General features: G+C 42.3%; 1 protein-coding gene and 2 pseudogenes across 1 annotated transcript in view; 2 read left to right on the forward strand and 1 right to left on the reverse strand.

The window, feature by feature from the left end:
• EEPD1 (endonuclease/exonuclease/phosphatase family domain containing 1) overlaps positions 1 to 18,014 on the forward strand; it is a 230,299-nt gene that overhangs the window by 53,522 nt on the left and 158,763 nt on the right. The gene's annotated exons all lie outside the window — the stretch shown is intronic.
• On the reverse strand, positions 10,534 to 10,653 carry LOC134929817 (5S ribosomal RNA; annotated as a pseudogene).
• On the forward strand, positions 16,226 to 16,345 carry LOC134929818 (5S ribosomal RNA; annotated as a pseudogene).

Genomic DNA, 18,014 nt, shown 5'->3' on the forward strand with positions numbered 1-18,014 from the left:
AAAAAAACACAAAAAACCCCATTTAAAAAAAATTTTTTATTAGATCCCGCCGGCAAAATAAGGCGGACTGAAATTGACGAAATGACTGTCGAAAAGCACTGTTGTCGAATCGACATTCTTCAATTGAATATACTTTTGTCGAAAAGCCGCATTTTTACCATTGCAGACATGTCGAATTTGACAACTGTCGAATTGCAAAAAGTCGAATCTGAAACTGCCGTTTTTTTGTCGAAAAGTACTGTATTGCATTGTCGAATCATTTTTTTGTGTTGAAAATGCCCCATTTTTCGACATTTGCGGCAATTCGACCGCAATTGCATATGGCCCAATGTGGCCTCTAGTCAGATGTAATTCCATCCGCATTACACTAAATGCAGCGTTGTATGCATCTTTGTGACCTCACCGCCCCTAGCCATACGCTTGGTTTCATTATCACGTGTGCCACCACTATAGCTGGCGGAAGAAATCCATCTGAAAACAGACGTGCCGAAAACTGCATAGCCCGCAAGTCCATTGACATGCTCTCGCTAAACTTATCCAACGTGCCAAGGTACACACTATCTGCAGCAAGCAGTGATGTGACTGAGTTGTGCATGATGCGCCACTGCCTGTTCTTGCAGGCTCTCACCTCTGGAGCATGCAACAAAAAATGCAACAGGAGCCAACACCGCCATGCATAAAACTCTGCATCAGCTGTAATATGTTTCTAAAATCTTCCTAAAATTGTATTAATCACATGTGTAATTGGGAACTCAGCTATACTGTGCAGAATGTCTTGCTTGTTAAGAGCTTACATTAGAATAGCATACTTTACTACAGGTTGAGTCTCCCTTATCCAAAATGCTTGGGACCAGAGGTATTTTGGATATGGGATTTTTCCGTATTTTGGAATAACTGCATACCATAATCAGATATCATGGTGATGGGACCTAAATCTAAGCACAGAATGCATTTATGTTACATATACACCTTATACACACAGCCTGAAGGTCATTTTAACCAATATTTTTTATAACTTTGTGCATTAATCAAAGTGTGTCTACATTCACACAATTCATTTATGTTTCATATACTCCTTATACACACAGCCTGAAGGTCATTTAATACAATATTTTTTAATAACTGTGTATTGAACAAAGTTTGTGTACATTGAGCCATCAAAAAACAAAGGTTTCACTATCTCACTCTCACTCAAAAAAAGTCCGTATTTCGGAATATTCCATATTTCGGAATATTTGGATATGGGATACTCAACCTGTACTTGATCATAGCAAGTATGATGAGAAATGTCTGAAACTCTCCATGAGATCTTCACTCATCAAGGAACATGCATTATATTTGTATTGTAATATTTACAATGTATTATTTTTTTTATTTATTTACTTATATTATATTACACAGTTGTCACTTTCTCTATTCATGGTGAATTATTGCTTTAATATTTTAAAAGAGAGTATATCATGATACACAATAATACTGTGGGGTTATTTTTTTTAGAATTCTCTAGCATTACATGTCTGCTCACTGTGTCACTGCTGAAGCTATTGCATTGTGTTCCCCAGTGATCTGTAATTACATTTAACCATTATTTTGTGTACACTTATTATGTGGGCTTGATTGGTACTGATAAGCATCACTGCAAAAAAAAACATCATTAGCTAAGATTTATGTGTGAGCCAATAATAAGAGTAAAGGGGGAAAAGTATTTCTCTGACGTCCTAGTGGATGCTGGGAACTCCGTAAGGACCATGGGGAATAGCGGCTTCGCAGGAGACTGGGCACAACTAAAAGAAAGCTTTTAGACTACCTGGTGTGCACTGGCTCCTCCCACTATGACCCTCCTCCAAGCCTCAGTTAGATTTCTGTGCCCGGCCGAGTTGGATGCACACTAGGGGCTCTCCTGAGCTCCTAGAAAGAAAGTTTATTTTAGGTTTTTTATTTTACAGTGAGACCTGCTGGCAACAGGCTCACTGCATCGAGGGACTAAGGGGAGAAGAAGCGAACCTACCTGCTTGCAGCTAGCTTGGGCTTCTTAGGCTACTGGACACCATTAGCTCCAGAGGGATCGACCGCATGGAACTGGCCTTGGTGTTCGTTCCCGGAGCCGCGCCGCCGTCCCCCTTACAGAGCCAGAAGCAAGAAGAGGTCCGGAAAATCGGCGGCAGAAGACATCAGTCTTCACCAAGGTAGCGCACTGCACTGCAGCTGTGCGCCATTGCTCCTCATACACACTTCACACTCCGGTCACTGAGGGTGCAGGGCGCTAGGGGCGGGCGCCCTGAGCAGCAATAAAAACACCTTGGCTGGCAAATATATCACAATATGTAGCCCCAGAGGCTATATATGTGATAAATACCCCTGCCAGAATCCATAAAAAAGCGGGAGAAAAGTCCGTGAAAAAGGGGCGGGGCTATCTCCCTCAGCACACTGGCGCCATTTTCTCTTCACAGTGCAGCTGGAAGACAGCTCCCCAGGCTCTCCCCTGTAGTTTGCAGGCTCAAAGGGTTAAAAAGAGAGGGGGGGGGGCACTAAATTTAGGCGCAATATTGTATATACAAGCAGCTATTGGGAAAATTCACTCAATATAGTGTTAATCCCTAAATTATATAGCGCTCTGGTGTGTGCTGGCATACTCTCTCTCTGTCTCCCCAAAGGGCTGTGTGGGGTCCTGTCCTCAGTCAGAGCATTCCCTGTGTGTGTGCGGTGTGTCGGTACGGCTGTGTTGACACGTTTGATGAGGAGGCTTATGTGGTGGCAGAGCAGATACCGATAAATGTGATGTCGCCCCCTGTGGGGCCGACACCAGAGTGGATGGATAGGTGGAAGGTATAAACCGACAGTGTCAACTCCTTACATAAAAGGCTGGATGACGTAACAGCTGTGGGACAGCCGGCTTCTCAGCCACGCCTGCCCAGGCGTCTCAAAGGCCATCAGGGGCTCAAAAACGCCCGCTCCCTCAGATGGCAGACGCAGATGTCGACACGGAGTCTGACTCCAGTGTCGACGAGGTTGAGACATATACACAATCCACTAGGAACATCCGTTACATGATCCCGGCAATAAAAAATGTGTTACACATTTCTGACATTAACCCAAGTACCACTAAAAAAGGGTTTTATGTATGGGGAGAAAAAGCAGGCAGTGTTTTGTTCCCCCATCAAATGAGTGAATGAAGCGTGAAAAAGCGTGGGTTCCCCCGATAAGAAACTGGTAATTTCTAAAAAGTTACTGATGGCGTACCCTTTCCCGCCAGAGGATAAGTTACGCTGGGAGATATCCCCTAGGGTGGATAAGGCGCTCACACGTTTTTCAAAAAAGGTGGCACTGCCGTCTTAGGATACGGCCACTTTGAAGGTACCTGCTGATAAAAAGCAGGAGGCTATCCTGAAGTCTGTACTTACACACTCAGGTACTAGACTGAGACCTGCAGATAGTGCTGCTGCAGCGTGGTCTGTGACCCTGTCAAACAGGGATACTATTTTGCGAACATAAGAGCATATTAAAGACGTCGTCTTATATATGAGGGATGCACAGAGGGATATTTTGCCGGCTGGCATCCAGAATTAATGCAATGTCCATTCTGTCAGGAGGGTATTAGAGACCCGACACTGGACAGGTGATGCTGACTTTAAAAGGCACATAGAGCCTTATAAGGGTGAGGAATTGTTTGGGGATGGTCTCTGGGACCTCGTATCCACAGCAACAGCTGGGAAGAAATTTTTTTACCTCAGTTTTCCTCACAGCCTAAGAAAGCACTGTATTATCAGGTACAGTCCTTTCGGCTTCAGAAAAGCAAGCGGGTCAAAGGTGCTTCCTTTCTGCACAGAGACGAGGGAAGAGGGAAAAAGCTGCACCAGTCAGCCAGTTCCCAGAATCAAAATTCTTCCCCCGCTTCCTCTGAGTCCACCGCATGACGCGGGGGCTCCACAGGCGTAGCCAGTTACGGTGGGGGGCCGCCTCAAAAATTTCAGCGATCAGTGGGCACGCTCACAGGTGGATCCCTGGATCCTTCAAGTAGTATCTCAGGGGTACAAGCTGGAATTCGAGGCGTCTCCCCCCCGCCGTTTCCTCAAATCTGCCTTGCCGACAACTCCCTCAGGCAGGGAGGCTGTGCTAGAGGCAATTCACAAGCTGTATTCCCAGCAGGTGATAGTCAAGGTGCCCCTACTTCAACAAGGACGGGGTTACTATTCCACACTGTTTGTGGTACCGAAACCGGACGGTTCGGTGAGACCGATGTTAAATTTGAAATCCTTGAACACATACATAAAAAAATTCAAGTTCAAGATGGAATCGCTCAGGGCGGTTATTGCAAGCCTGGAGGAGGGGGATTACATGGTATCCCTGGACATCAAGGATGCTTACCTACATGTCCCCATTTACCATCCTCACCAGGAGTACCTCAGATTTGTGGTACAGGATTGCCATTACCAATTCCAAACACTGCCGTTTGGACTGTCCACGGCACCGAGGGTCTTTACCAAGGTAATGGCAGAAATGATGATACTCCTTCGAAAAAAGGGAGTTTTAATTATCCCGTACTTGGACGATCTCCTTATAAAGGCGAGGTCCAAGGAGCAGTTGTTGGTCGGAGTAGCACTATCTCGGGAAGTGCTACAACAGCACGGATGGATTCTATACATTCCAAAGTCACAGCTGGTTCCTACCACACGCCTACTGTTCCTGGGGATGGTTCTGGACACAGAACAGAAAAAAGTATTTCTCCCGCAGGAGAAAGCCAAGGAGCTGTCATCTCTAGTCAGAGACCTCCTGAAACCAAAACAGGTATCGGTGCATCACTGCACACGAGTCCTGGGAAAAATGATAGCTTCTTACGAAGCAGAATTCCATTCGGCAGGTTCCATGCAAGAACCTTTCAGTGGGACCTCTTGGACAAGTGGTCGGGATCGCATCTTCAGATGCATCGTCTGATAACCCTGTCTCCAAGGACCAGGGTATCTCTACTGTGGTGGCTGCAGAGTGCTCATCTTCAAGAGGGCCCCAGATTCGGCATACAGGACAGGTCCTGGTAACCACGGATGCCAGCCTTCGAGGCTGGGGGGCAGTCACACAGGGAAGAAATTTCCAAGGACTTTGGTCAAGTCAGGAGTCGTCCCTACACATAAATGTTCTGGAACTGAGGGCCATTTACAATGCCCTAAGTCTGGCAAGGCCTCTGCTTCAAAACCAGCCGGTACTGATCCGATCAGACAACATCACGGCGGTCGCCCATGTAAACCGACAGGGCGGCACAAGAAGCAGGATGGCGATGGCAGAAGCCACAAGGATTCTCCGATGGGCGGAAAATCACGTCTTAGCACTGTCAGCAGTGTTCATTCCGGGAGTGGACAACTGGGAAGCAGACTTCCTCAGCAGACACGACCTACACCCGGGAGAGTGGGGACTTCATCCAGAAGTCTTCCAACTGTTGGTAAACCGTTGGGAAAGGCCACAGGTGGACATGATGGTGTCCCGCCTAAACAAAAAACTAGATATTGTGCCAGGTCAAGGGACCCTCAGGCAATAGCTGTGGACGCTCTAGTGACACCGTGGGTGTACCAGTCGGTTTATGTATTCCCTCCTCTGCCTCTCATACCAAAGGTACTGAGAATAATAAGAAAACGAGGAGTAAGAACGATACTCGTGGTTCAGGATGGGCCAAGAAGAGCTTGGTACCCAGAACTTCAAGAAATGATATCTGAGGACCCATGGCCTCTACCGCTCAGACAGGATCTGCTACAGCAGGGGCCCTGTCTGTTCCAAGACTTACCGCGGCTGCGTTTGACGGCATGGCGGTTGAATTCCGGATCCTAAAGGAAAAGGGCATTCCGGAGGAAGTCATTCCTACGCTGATAAAAGCCAGGAAAGAAGTAACCGCAAACCATTATCACCGTATTTGGCGAAAATATGTTGCGTGGTGTGAGGCCAGGAAGGCCCCAACAGAGGAATTTCAGCTGGGTCGTTTTCTGCACTTCCTACAGTCAGGAGTGACTATGGGCCTAAACTTGGGTTCCATTAAGGTCCAGATTTCGGCTCTGTCGATTTTCTTCCAGAAAGAACTGGCTTCACTGCCTGGAGTTCAGACATTTGTAAAGGGAGTGCTACATATTCAGCCCCCTTTTGTGCCTCCTGTGGCACCTTGGGATCTCAACGTGGTGTTGAGTTTCCTAAAATCACATTGGTTTGAGCCACTTAAAACTGTGGATTTGAAATATCTCACGTGGAAAGTGGTCATGTTATTGGCCTTGGCTTCGGCCAGGCGTGTGTCAGAATTGGCGGCTTTGTCATGTAAAAGCTCTTATCTGATTTTCCATATGGATAGGGCAGAATTGAGGACTCGTCCCCAGTTTCTCCCTAAGGTGGTATCAGCTTTTCACTTGAACCAACCTATTGTAGTGCCTGCGGCTACTAGGGACTTGGAAGATTCCAAGTTACTGGACGTAGTCAGGGCCTTAAAAATTTATATTTCCAGGACGGCTGGAGTCAGGAAAACTCGCTTTTTATCCTGTAGGCACCCAACAAAATAGGTGCTCCTGCTTCTAAGCAGACTATTGCTCGCTGAATTTGTAGCACAATTCAGCTGGAGCATTCTGCGGCTGGATTGCTGCATCCTAAATCAGTAAAAGCCCATTCCACGAGGAAAGTGGGCTCATCTTGGGCGGCTGCCCGAGGGGTCTCGGCTTTACAACTTTGCCGAGCTGCAACTTGGTCAGGGGCAAACACGTTTGCAAAATTCTACAAATTTGATACCCTGGCTGAGGAGGACCTTGAGTTCTCTCATTCGGTGCTGCAGAGTCATCCGTAGAGATGAGCGGGTTCGGTTCCTCGGAATCCGAACCCGCCCGAACTTCATTTTTTTTTACACGGGGCCGAGCGATTCGGATCTTCCCGCCTTGCTCGGTTAACCCGAGCGCGCCCGAACGTCATCATCCCGCTGTCGGATTCTCGCGAGGCTCGGATTCTATCGCGAGACTCGGATTCTATATAAGGAGCCGCGCGTCGCCGCCATTTTCACACGTGCATTGAGATTCATAGGGAGAGGACGTGGCTGGCGTCCTCTCCGTTTATAGAGAAGAGAGTGAGACTAGAGTAGAGAGAGACACAGTAGTAATTTTGGGGAGCATTAGGAGGAGTACTTTAGGAGGAGTACTACTACTTGCTGAAGTGATAGATAGATAGTGTGACTGTATAATGTATATCTGACTTGTGGGGGAGACACTGACAGTGGGGAGCAGTTAGAGTCTGAGAGCAGGACTCAGGAGTACATATAACGTACAGTGCACACTTTTGCTGCCAGAGTGCCACACTGCCATTGTGACCACACTGACCACCAGTATAATATATATTGTGATTGTCTGCTTAGGAGTACTACTTGCAAGTTGCTGATAGTGTGACCAGTGACCTGACCACCAGTTTAATAATCACCACCAGTTTAATATATATAATATATATATATAATTGTATATAATATATATATAATATTGTATACCACCTACCCGGTTTTTTTTTTTTCTTTCTTCTTCTTTATACATACTACTATAGTAGCTTACTGTAGCAGTCTGCGGTGCTGCTGAGCTGACAGTGTCCAGCAGGTCCGTCATCAGTCATTACATAATAAATATATATACCTGTCCGGCTGCAGTACTAGTGATATTATATATATATATATTGATTTCATCTCATTATCATCCAGTCTATATTAGCAGCAGACACAGTACGGTAGTCCACGGCTGTAGCTACCTCTGTGTCGGCAGTCGCTCGTCCATCCATAATTGTATACCACCTACCCGTGTTTTTTTTTTTTCTTCTTTATACATACTACTATAGTAGCTTACTGTAGCAGTCTGCGGTGCTGCTGAGCTGACAGTGTCCAGCAGGTCCGTCATCAGTCATTACATAATAAATATATATACCTGTCCGGCTGCAGTACTAGTGATATTATATATATATATATATTGATTTCATCTCATTATCATCCAGTCTATATTAGCAGCAGACACAGTACGGTAGTCCACGGCTGTAGCTACCTCTGTGTCGGCAGTCGCTCGTCCATCCATAATTGTATACCACCTACCCGTGGTTTTTTTTTTTCTTTCTTCTTTATACATACTACTATAGTAGCTTACTGTAGCAGTCTGCGGTGCTGCTGAGCTGACAGTGTCCAGCAGGTCCGTCATCAGTCATTACATAATAAATATATCTACCTGTCCGGCTGCAGTACTAGTGATATTATATATATATATATATATATTGATTTAATCTCATTATCATCCAGTCTATATTAGCAGCAGACACAGTACGGTAGTCCACGGCTGTAGCTACCTCAGTGTCGGCAGTCGCTCGTCCATCCATAATTGTATACCACCTACCCGTGGTTTTTTTTTTCTTCTTTATACATACTACTATAGTAGCTTACTGTAGCAGTCTGCGGTGCTGCTGAGCTGACAGTGTCCAGCAGGTCCGTCATCAGTCATTACATAATAAATATCTATACCTGTCCGGCTGCAGTACTAGTGATATTATATATATATATATATATTGATTTAATCTCATTATCATCCAGTCTATATTAGCAGCAGACACAGTACGGTAGTCCACGGCTGTAGCTACCTCTGTGTCGGCAGTCGCTCGTCCATCCATAATTGTATACCACCTACCCGTGGTTTTTTTTTTTCTTTCTTTATACATACTACTATAGTAGCTTACTGTAGCAGTCTGCGGTGCTGCTGAGCTGACAGTGTCCAGCAGGTCCGTCATCAGTCATTACATAATAAATATATATACCTGTCCGGCTGCAGTACTAGTGATATTATATATATATATATTGATTTCATCTCATTATCATCCAGTCTATATTAGCAGCAGACACAGTACGGTAGTCCACGGCTGTAGCTACCTCAGTGTCGGCAGTCGCTCGTCCATCCATAATTGTATACCACCTACCCGTGGTTTTTTTTTTTTTCTTTCTTCTTTATACATACTACTATAGTAGCTTACTGTAGCAGTCTGCGGTGCTGCTGAGCTGACAGTGTCCAGCAGGTCCGTCATCAGTCATTACATAATAAATATATCTACCTGTCCGGCTGCAGTACTAGTGATATTATATATATATATATATTCATTTAATCTCATTATCATCCAGTCTATATTAGCAGCAGACACAGTACGGTAGTCCACGGCTGTAGCTACCTCAGTGTCGGCAGTCGCTCGTCCATCCATAATTGTATACCACCTACCCGTGGTTTTTTTTTTTTTCTTCTTTATACATACTACTATAGTAGCTTACTGTAGCAGTCTGCGGTGCTGCTGAGCTGACAGTGTCCAGCAGGTCCGTCATCAGTCATTACATAATAAATATATATACCTGTCCGGCTGCAGTACTAGTGATATTATATATATATATATATATGCACACAGGGGGGTGGGGGATATAGCGACCGTCGGTGTCTTAAAACAGTTCAGTAAATATGGATCAAAAAAGTGTGTCTAAAAACGAGTAACCAGATCAGAAAAGTGATTTTTAAAAAAGGGGGGATGTTTATTTAGACACTAAAAACAGATATTAATCACATATAGAGAAAAATCTAAACAGCAGTTCTTCTTAAAAAATGGGATTTAAAACAACATACACAATGCTTTAAAATACCAGTTAAAATATGTTAAAAATCTGTAAAACAATTTTAACTTAACTTGGTATAAGGTCACTGCCAGGTAGCCCAACGCGTTTCGTCCTTAAGACTTCATCAAGGGGTAAAGGCATAATGAGACTGGACTCCTATTTATACTAGTATTAATCACATAATGATTGTGACATCACTTCCTGTTAATTTAATCATCATATTGTGAAATGGGTTAAAAATTCATGTGCTGACAAATCTATTGTTTCAATTTACTGATATGTGTATATACATTCACAAGATATTATTTACTGAGCAGATTTGGTGTTAAAAACTTATAAAATTGACTTGTACAGGCGCCGGCGGTTCTTTGCCGCCCCACTTCCGGTTTTCGTCCGTCGCGTCACTTCCGCCCCACTTCCGGTATGCGACTGGACATGCGCCCGCGGCTGCGGGCGTAAGAGAACGAACAACACTATGGCAGATGTTCTCTGAAAGTACATTGCGGCGGCCATCTTTGGGTGGATTTGTTCAATGTGAATCACATTCGGCAGCCATATTAGCGGAGACCAAGGATAGAGACATGGATTTCATTTCTCCAGTAAAGTGCATGAAAATAAATAGAATAAACGGAGATTAGTCACTGTTGATGTCAGTACAGTAACCTAAGCTTGTTACAGTGATAAATAAATATAAACTACATAGATATATGAATACATAAAAATATATATAAAATATATAGGGATATATATATATAATTAAATGCTTAAATCAATATAGAGTGCAAAGTGCAAACTAAAAGTGATAGTAAATAGTGTTAAGTGCTAGGTGCGAATCTTACTGTGAATTTATTGGGATGCAGATAGTGTGATATATTATATCGACATGCTCATGTAGGCTATAATATCGTTAGTTTGGTTTACAGTACCTGATCTTCCCAGACGGTCTCCCTGGTCTGGTACTGTTCAGGCCCAACACTGCTTTGCTTCCAAGATCGGACGAGATTGGGCCTTTCCAGTGTGGTCTGACTGTAATAATCACTTTTTACCATACATGTGTCAATCTCAATATATCAATAAAATGAACGGTGATATTTTTCAACCAGAGATTGTTGAGAATAGGGTAGGAAGGGGGGGGGGGGGGGGGGGGGAGGGGAGATGGGAAGGGAGTGGGGGGGGGGGGGGTGGTGGGGGGGTGGGGGGGGGAGGGGGGGGGGGTGGAAAGTACTAGGTGTGGGTGGAAAAGGTTTAGTCTAGTTAAGGATCCAACCGTGATGATCCAGTAGTGTAGTTTTCACAGGAAAGGAGCGATTTCGTAATAGTCATTAAATCCCTTCGGATGAAGTGTTTGTAGTTGGAAGATCCAAAACATTTCTCTGCGTGAGAGTTTATTGGCCAGGTCGCCACCCCTTTCTCCCAGTTTCACAAGTTCAATCGCTTTAAAGGTTAATGCCTCCGGATTTGAGTTATGTACGAGATTGAAGTGTTTGGATACTGCATGATTTTCTATTTTATTTTTTATGTTGCGAACATGTTCCTGTATCCTCATTTTCAACGGTCTCTTTGTTTTGCCTACATATTGTTTACCACAGTCACATTCTAATAAATAAATTACGGATTGTGTATTGCAGTTTATGAAGTCCTTAATTTTGTATTCCTCCTTCTTTTCTGCATCCGAGAATGTTTTTCTTACTGGATGTAGGTACCTGCAGATGTTGCATCGGCCACATTTATAGGAACCGGTGCATCTTGGCATTCTTGGTTCTTGTTCAACTTCCTTATGTAGCATGCTGGGGGCCAGGATATCTTTAAGATTTTTGGATTTCCTGAAGATGATTTCAGGGCGTGGAGGTAGTATTTCTTTGAGAACCGGGTCCATTAGTAGGATTCCCCAGTTGTTGTTGAGTGAATCTCTAATGGTTTTCTCATGACGATTGAAGGTGGTGATAAATGGAACGGATTCTTTCCTGATTTTTTTGGGTTTATATTCCAACAGGGTCGATCTCTCCAGGGCCTTTGCTTTGAGTGCCGCTTCTTCCACGATGTTAGCCGGGTATTCTTTGTTCTTAAATCTTTCTTTATATTTCTCTATTTGGATGTCACATTCTTCCTGGTTGCTGCAGTTCCTCTTTATTCTATTAAATTGAGAGAAGGGAATGTTATTTTTCCACTTCTTCAGATGGTTACTCTTATAATGCAGGTAGCTATTTGTATCTACCTGTTTAATGTAATTCTTCGTTTCTACTCTTCCGTCTTTTCCTGTTAAAATCACATCAAGGAACTCAATAAATTCTTTATTGAGTTTAGAAGTAAAAATGAGATTCATCTCGTTGGTGCTCAGGAATTCCAGGAATTTGTAATATTGTTCTTCAGTGCCATCCCAGATAATTAAAATGTCATCTATGTAACGACGATAAAAGGTGATGTGTTTCTTAAAATCATGGTTACCATAGATAAAATGCTTCTCCCAGCTACCCATAAAAAGATTAGCGAAACTCGGTGCAAAAATCGTACCCATTGCAGTCCCACAGCGTTGTAGATAAAATTGATCTAAAAACTTAAAATAGTTATGCTGAAGAATAAAATACATGATGTTACATAAAAAGTCTTTATGGATGGCTGTAAGCGAAGTGTCAGTTTCCATATATTCTTTGCATGCTGTTACACCTTTCTTATGGTCTATGCAAGTATAGAGTGATTGCACATCTATTGTTGCCCAGTAATAGGTGTCTTTCCATTCAAAGTCCTTCAGGGAGTTTAGTACAGTTGTGGTGTCTTTTAAATACGAGGGTAACTCCTTCACATAGGGTTTTAGGAAGACATCGACGTATTCTGATAGATTTGATGTGAGTGAGTCGATGCCCGCCACTATGGGCCTTCCGGGTGGATTAGTCAGGTTCTTATGGATTTTTGGCAGGAAATAAAAAATTGGGGTAGTGGGGTCTGTTTTCATTAAAAATTGGAATTCATCCTTTGTAATTATCTCATTTCGTAGACCGTGTACTAATAGTGTTCTTAGTTCTCCGACGAATGCATCTTTGGGGTCGCCAGACAGTTTTGTATATGAGACATCATCCCCCAATAGTCTCAGTGCTTCATTCGTGTATTTCTCACGGTCCATGATAACCAGGCCCCCCCCTTTATCAGCTTGTTTTATAACGATTCCCTTATTTTTCTGCAGTTTTTTTAAGGCCTCGCTTTCCCGGTTGGTGATGTTTTTCTCTTTAATCTTCTCCATGTTGGTCTCACATAGGTCTTTCTTGACTAATTCATAAAAAATGCTTAGATTATTCCCATTTGACTCCAATGGATAAAATTTTGAGGTTGGTTTTAAACCTGATTTTGACTGGTTCTCATAGTTACTGATCACAGCATCCTCTTTCCTCAGGAAATGTCTTTTAAGTGTTAGTTTTCTGATAAACTTGTTGAGATCAATGAAGGTCTCAAATTTATTGAGACCCCCCGTGGGTGCAAAAGTCAAACCTTTATTCAGTAATGATATTTCTGGTTCCGACAGTTTATGTTCTGATAAATTGAAGATTCCGTTATCCTTCTGTTTTGTCATTAGATTGTTCTTTTTTTGTTCTCGTTCCCTCCTACTGCCCCGTTTTCCTCTTCTTCTGTATATCTTCGTTTGAGCGGTGAAGCGTGGTGAACATCTTCCTTCAGGGGGTTTCTTGTGGCTTCTTTTGGTCGTGTTCCTGTTCTTTGGGCTAAAAAAGTCTGATCACTTTTAGAGTTAAGTCTCTGTAGTGCTGTAAATCTATTCTGCATCCTTAGTGTTGGGGATGGTGTATTTATTTCTGAATTCCGTAGTGATTTGCCTTTAGTTGGTATGGTTTTCCAGTATTGTCTCTTGATTTGATTAGGTTGTTGATTCATATTTCCAAATCTGCTCCAGTTTTTAATTTTGCCTTGCTCATAGTCCGTCTTATCCCTTAGAAATTTCTTCTCCTTATTTTTAGTGACCTCTTCTTCTATGTGTTCCATTTTTCTGTATAATACCTTTTCATTAATCTTGTAATCCTCTTTGTCTTTAAAGGGTTCAAGTTCACTTTCTTTGCTTTTGATGTTCTTCTCTACTTCTAAGAGAGAGTTCTTCTTTTCATCAATAAGCAGTTTCATTAGGTTAATGGAACAATTGTGTAGTGTCTTGTCCCATTTTTCTAAGAAGGCTGCGTCTAGATTGCCAAATGTAGGTTGTTTTAGCAGTCTAAGCCCTCTTGGAATTCTGTCGACTGAAATATAATGCTCTAAGCCCTTTATATCCCACCATGTTTTAACTTCTTTGGTGAGGAGTCTTTCTATGCCCCAAAACAATTCATCTAAGTCACCAGGTGGAGGGGGTTCACTAGTTTGCTGTTTTTCATTAAATATCTTTTGGCACCAATTCTGTCTCTTGGTTGCCCGATCTGAGTTTCTCCACATTCTAAAAATGGGTTGTAGTGCACCAGGCCGCAAATAAAAATTAATACCAAAAACTGCAGAAAAATAAGGGAATCGTTATAAAACAAGCTGATAAAGGGGGGGGGCCTGGTTATCATGGACCGTGAGAAATACACGAATGAAGCACTGAGACTATTGGGGGATGATGTCTCATATACAAAACTGTCTGGCGACCCCAAAGATGCATTCGTCGGAGAACTAAGAACACTATTAGTACACGGTCTACGAAATGAGATAATTACAAAGGATGAATTCCAATTTTTAATGAAAACAGACCCCACTACCCCAATTTTTTATTTCCTGCCAAAAATCCATAAGAACCTGACTAATCCACCCGGAAGGCCCATAGTGGCGGGCATCGACTCACTCACATCAAATCTATCAGAATACGTCGATGTCTTCCTAAAACCCTATGTGAAGGAGTTACCCTCGTATTTAAAAGACACCACAACTGTACTAAACTCCCTGAAGGACTTTGAATGGAAAGACACCTATTACTGGGCAACAATAGATGTGCAATCACTCTATACTTGCATAGACCATAAGAAAGGTGTAACAGCATGCAAAGAATATATGGAAACTGACACTTCGCTTACAGCCATCCATAAAGACTTTTTATGTAACATCATGTATTTTATTCTTCAGCATAACTATTTTAAGTTTTTAGATCAATTTTATCTACAACGCTGTGGGACTGCAATGGGTACGATTTTTGCACCGAGTTTCGCTAATCTTTTTATGGGTAGCTGGGAGAAGCATTTTATCTATGGTAACCATGATTTTAAGAAACACATCACCTTTTATCGTCGTTACATAGATGACATTTTAATTATCTGGGATGGCACTGAAGAACAATATTACAAATTCCTGGAATTCCTGAGCACCAACGAGATGAATCTCATTTTTACTTCTAAACTCAATAAAGAATTTATTGAGTTCCTTGATGTGATTTTAACAGGAAAAGACGGAAGAGTAGAAACGAAGAATTACATTAAACAGGTAGATACAAATAGCTACCTGCATTATAAGAGTAACCATCTGAAGAAGTGGAAAAATAACATTCCCTTCTCTCAATTTAATAGAATAAAGAGGAACTGCAGCAACCAGGAAGAATGTGACATCCAAATAGAGAAATATAAAGAAAGATTTAAGAACAAAGAATACCCGGCTAACATCGTGGAAGAAGCGGCACTCAAAGCAAAGGCCCTGGAGAGATCGACCCTGTTGGAATATAAACCCAAAAAAATCAGGAAAGAATCCGTTCCATTTATCACCACCTTCAATCGTCATGAGAAAACCATTAGAGATTCACTCAACAACAACTGGGGAATCCTACTAATGGACCCGGTTCTCAAAGAAATACTACCTCCACGCCCTGAAATCATCTTCAGGAAATCCAAAAATCTTAAAGATATCCTGGCCCCCAGCATGCTACATAAGGAAGTTGAACAAGAACCAAGAATGCCAAGATGCACCGGTTCCTATAAATGTGGCCGATGCAACATCTGCAGGTACCTACATCCAGTAAGAAAAACATTCTCGGATGCAGAAAAGAAGGAGGAATACAAAATTAAGGACTTCATAAACTGCAATACACAATCCGTAATTTATTTATTAGAATGTGACTGTGGTAAACAATATGTAGGCAAAACAAAGAGACCGTTGAAAATGAGGATACAGGAACATGTTCGCAACATAAAAAATAAAATAGAAAATCATGCAGTATCCAAACACTTCAATCTCGTACATAACTCAAATCCGGAGGCATTAACCTTTAAAGCGATTGAACTTGTGAAACTGGGAGAAAGGGGTGGCGACCTGGCCAATAAACTCTCACGCAGAGAAATGTTTTGGATCTTCCAACTACAAACACTCCATCCGAAGGGATTTAATGACTATTACGAAATCGCTCCTTTCCTGTGAAAACTACACTACTGGATCATCACGGTTGGATCCTTAACTAGACTAAACCTTTTCCACCCACACCTAGTACTTTCCACACACCCCCCCTCCCCCCCCACCCCCCCCCCCCCCCCCCACTCCCTTCCCATCTCCCCCCCCCCCCCCCCCTTCCTACCCTATTCTCAACAATCTCTGGTTGAAAAATATCACCGTTCATTTTATTGATATATTGAGATTGACACATGTATGGTAAAAAGTGATTATTACAGTCAGACCACACTGGAAAGGCCCAATCTCGTCCGATCTTGGAAGCAAAGCAGTGTTGGGCCTGAACAGTACCAGACCAGGGAGACCGTCTGGGAAGATCAGGTACTGTAAACCAAACTAACGATATTATAGCCTACATGAGCATGTCGATATAATATATCACACTATCTGCATCCCAATAAATTCACAGTAAGATTCGCACCTAGCACTTAACACTATTTACTATCACTTTTAGTTTGCACTTTGCACTCTATATTGATTTAAGCATTTAATTATATATATATATCCCTATATATTTTATATATATTTTTATGTATTCATATATCTATGTAGTTTATATTTATTTATCACTGTAACAAGCTTAGGTTACTGTACTGACATCAACAGTGACTAATCTCCGTTTATTCTATTTATTTTCATGCACTTTACTGGAGAAATGAAATCCATGTCTCTATCCTTGGTCTCCGCTAATATGGCTGCCGAATGTGATTCACATTGAACAAATCCACCCAAAGATGGCCGCCGCAATGTACTTTCAGAGAACATCTGCCATAGTGTTGTTCGTTCTCTTACGCCCGCAGCCGCGGGCGCATGCGCAGTCGCATACCGGAAGTGGGGCGGAAGTGACGCGACGGACGAAAACCGGAAGTGGGGCGGCAAAGAACCGCCGGCGCCTGTACAAGTCAATTTTATAAGTTTTTAACACCAAATCTGCTCAGTAAATAATATCTTGTGAATGTATATACACATATCAGTAAATTGAAACAATAGATTTGTCAGCACATGAATTTTTAACCCATTTCACAATATGATGATTAAATTAACAGGAAGTGATGTCACAATCATTATGTGATTAATACTAGTATAAATAGGAGTCCAGTCTCATTATGCCTTTACCCCTTGATGAAGTCTTAAGGACGAAACGCGTTGGGCTACCTGGCAGTGACCTTATACCAAGTTAAGTTAAAATTGTTTTACAGATTTTTAACATATTTTAACTGGTATTTTAAAGCATTGTGTATGTTGTTTTAAATCCCATTTTTTAAGAAGAACTGCTGTTTAGATTTTAGCTCTATATGTGATTAATATCTGTTTTTAGTGTCTAAATAAACATCCCCCCTTTTTTAAAAATCACTTTTCTGATCTGGTTACTCGTTTTTAGACACACTTTTTTGATCCATATTTACTGAACTGTTTTAAGACACCGACGGTCGCTATATCCCCCACCCCCCTGTGTGCATTACTCGTTGTTTCAGGGAATTACCATCCCTGTGTCTCTGGGGGACAGCTGACGCCCTGTGTTAATTCCTAGGGAGTGTCATTTATTTTCTATACGTGGATCGTGGATTATTTGGTGTTGTACACAAGTGGCGCAAATATTCTCCCCCCTATTGTTGATATATATATATATATATTGATTTAATCTCATTATCATCCAGTCTATATTAGCAGCAGACAGTACGGTAGTCCACGGCTGTAGCTACCTCTGTGTCGGCAGTCGCTCGTCCATCCATAATTGTATACCACCTACCCGTGGTTTTTTTTTTTTCTTTCTTCTTTATACATACTACTATAGTAGCTTACTGTAGCAGTCTGCGGTGCTGCTGAGCTGACAGTGTCCAGCAGGTCCGTCATCAGTCATTACATAATAAATATATATACCTGTCCGGCTGCAGTACTAGTGATATTATATATATATATATTGATTTCATCTCATTATCATCCAGTCTATATTAGCAGCAGACACAGTACGGTAGTCCACGGCTGTAGCTACCTCTGTGTC

Source organism: Pseudophryne corroboree, chromosome 5 (assembly GCF_028390025.1).
Source record: "Pseudophryne corroboree isolate aPseCor3 chromosome 5, aPseCor3.hap2, whole genome shotgun sequence".
NCBI classification, from domain to species: Eukaryota; Metazoa; Chordata; class Amphibia; order Anura; family Myobatrachidae; genus Pseudophryne; species Pseudophryne corroboree.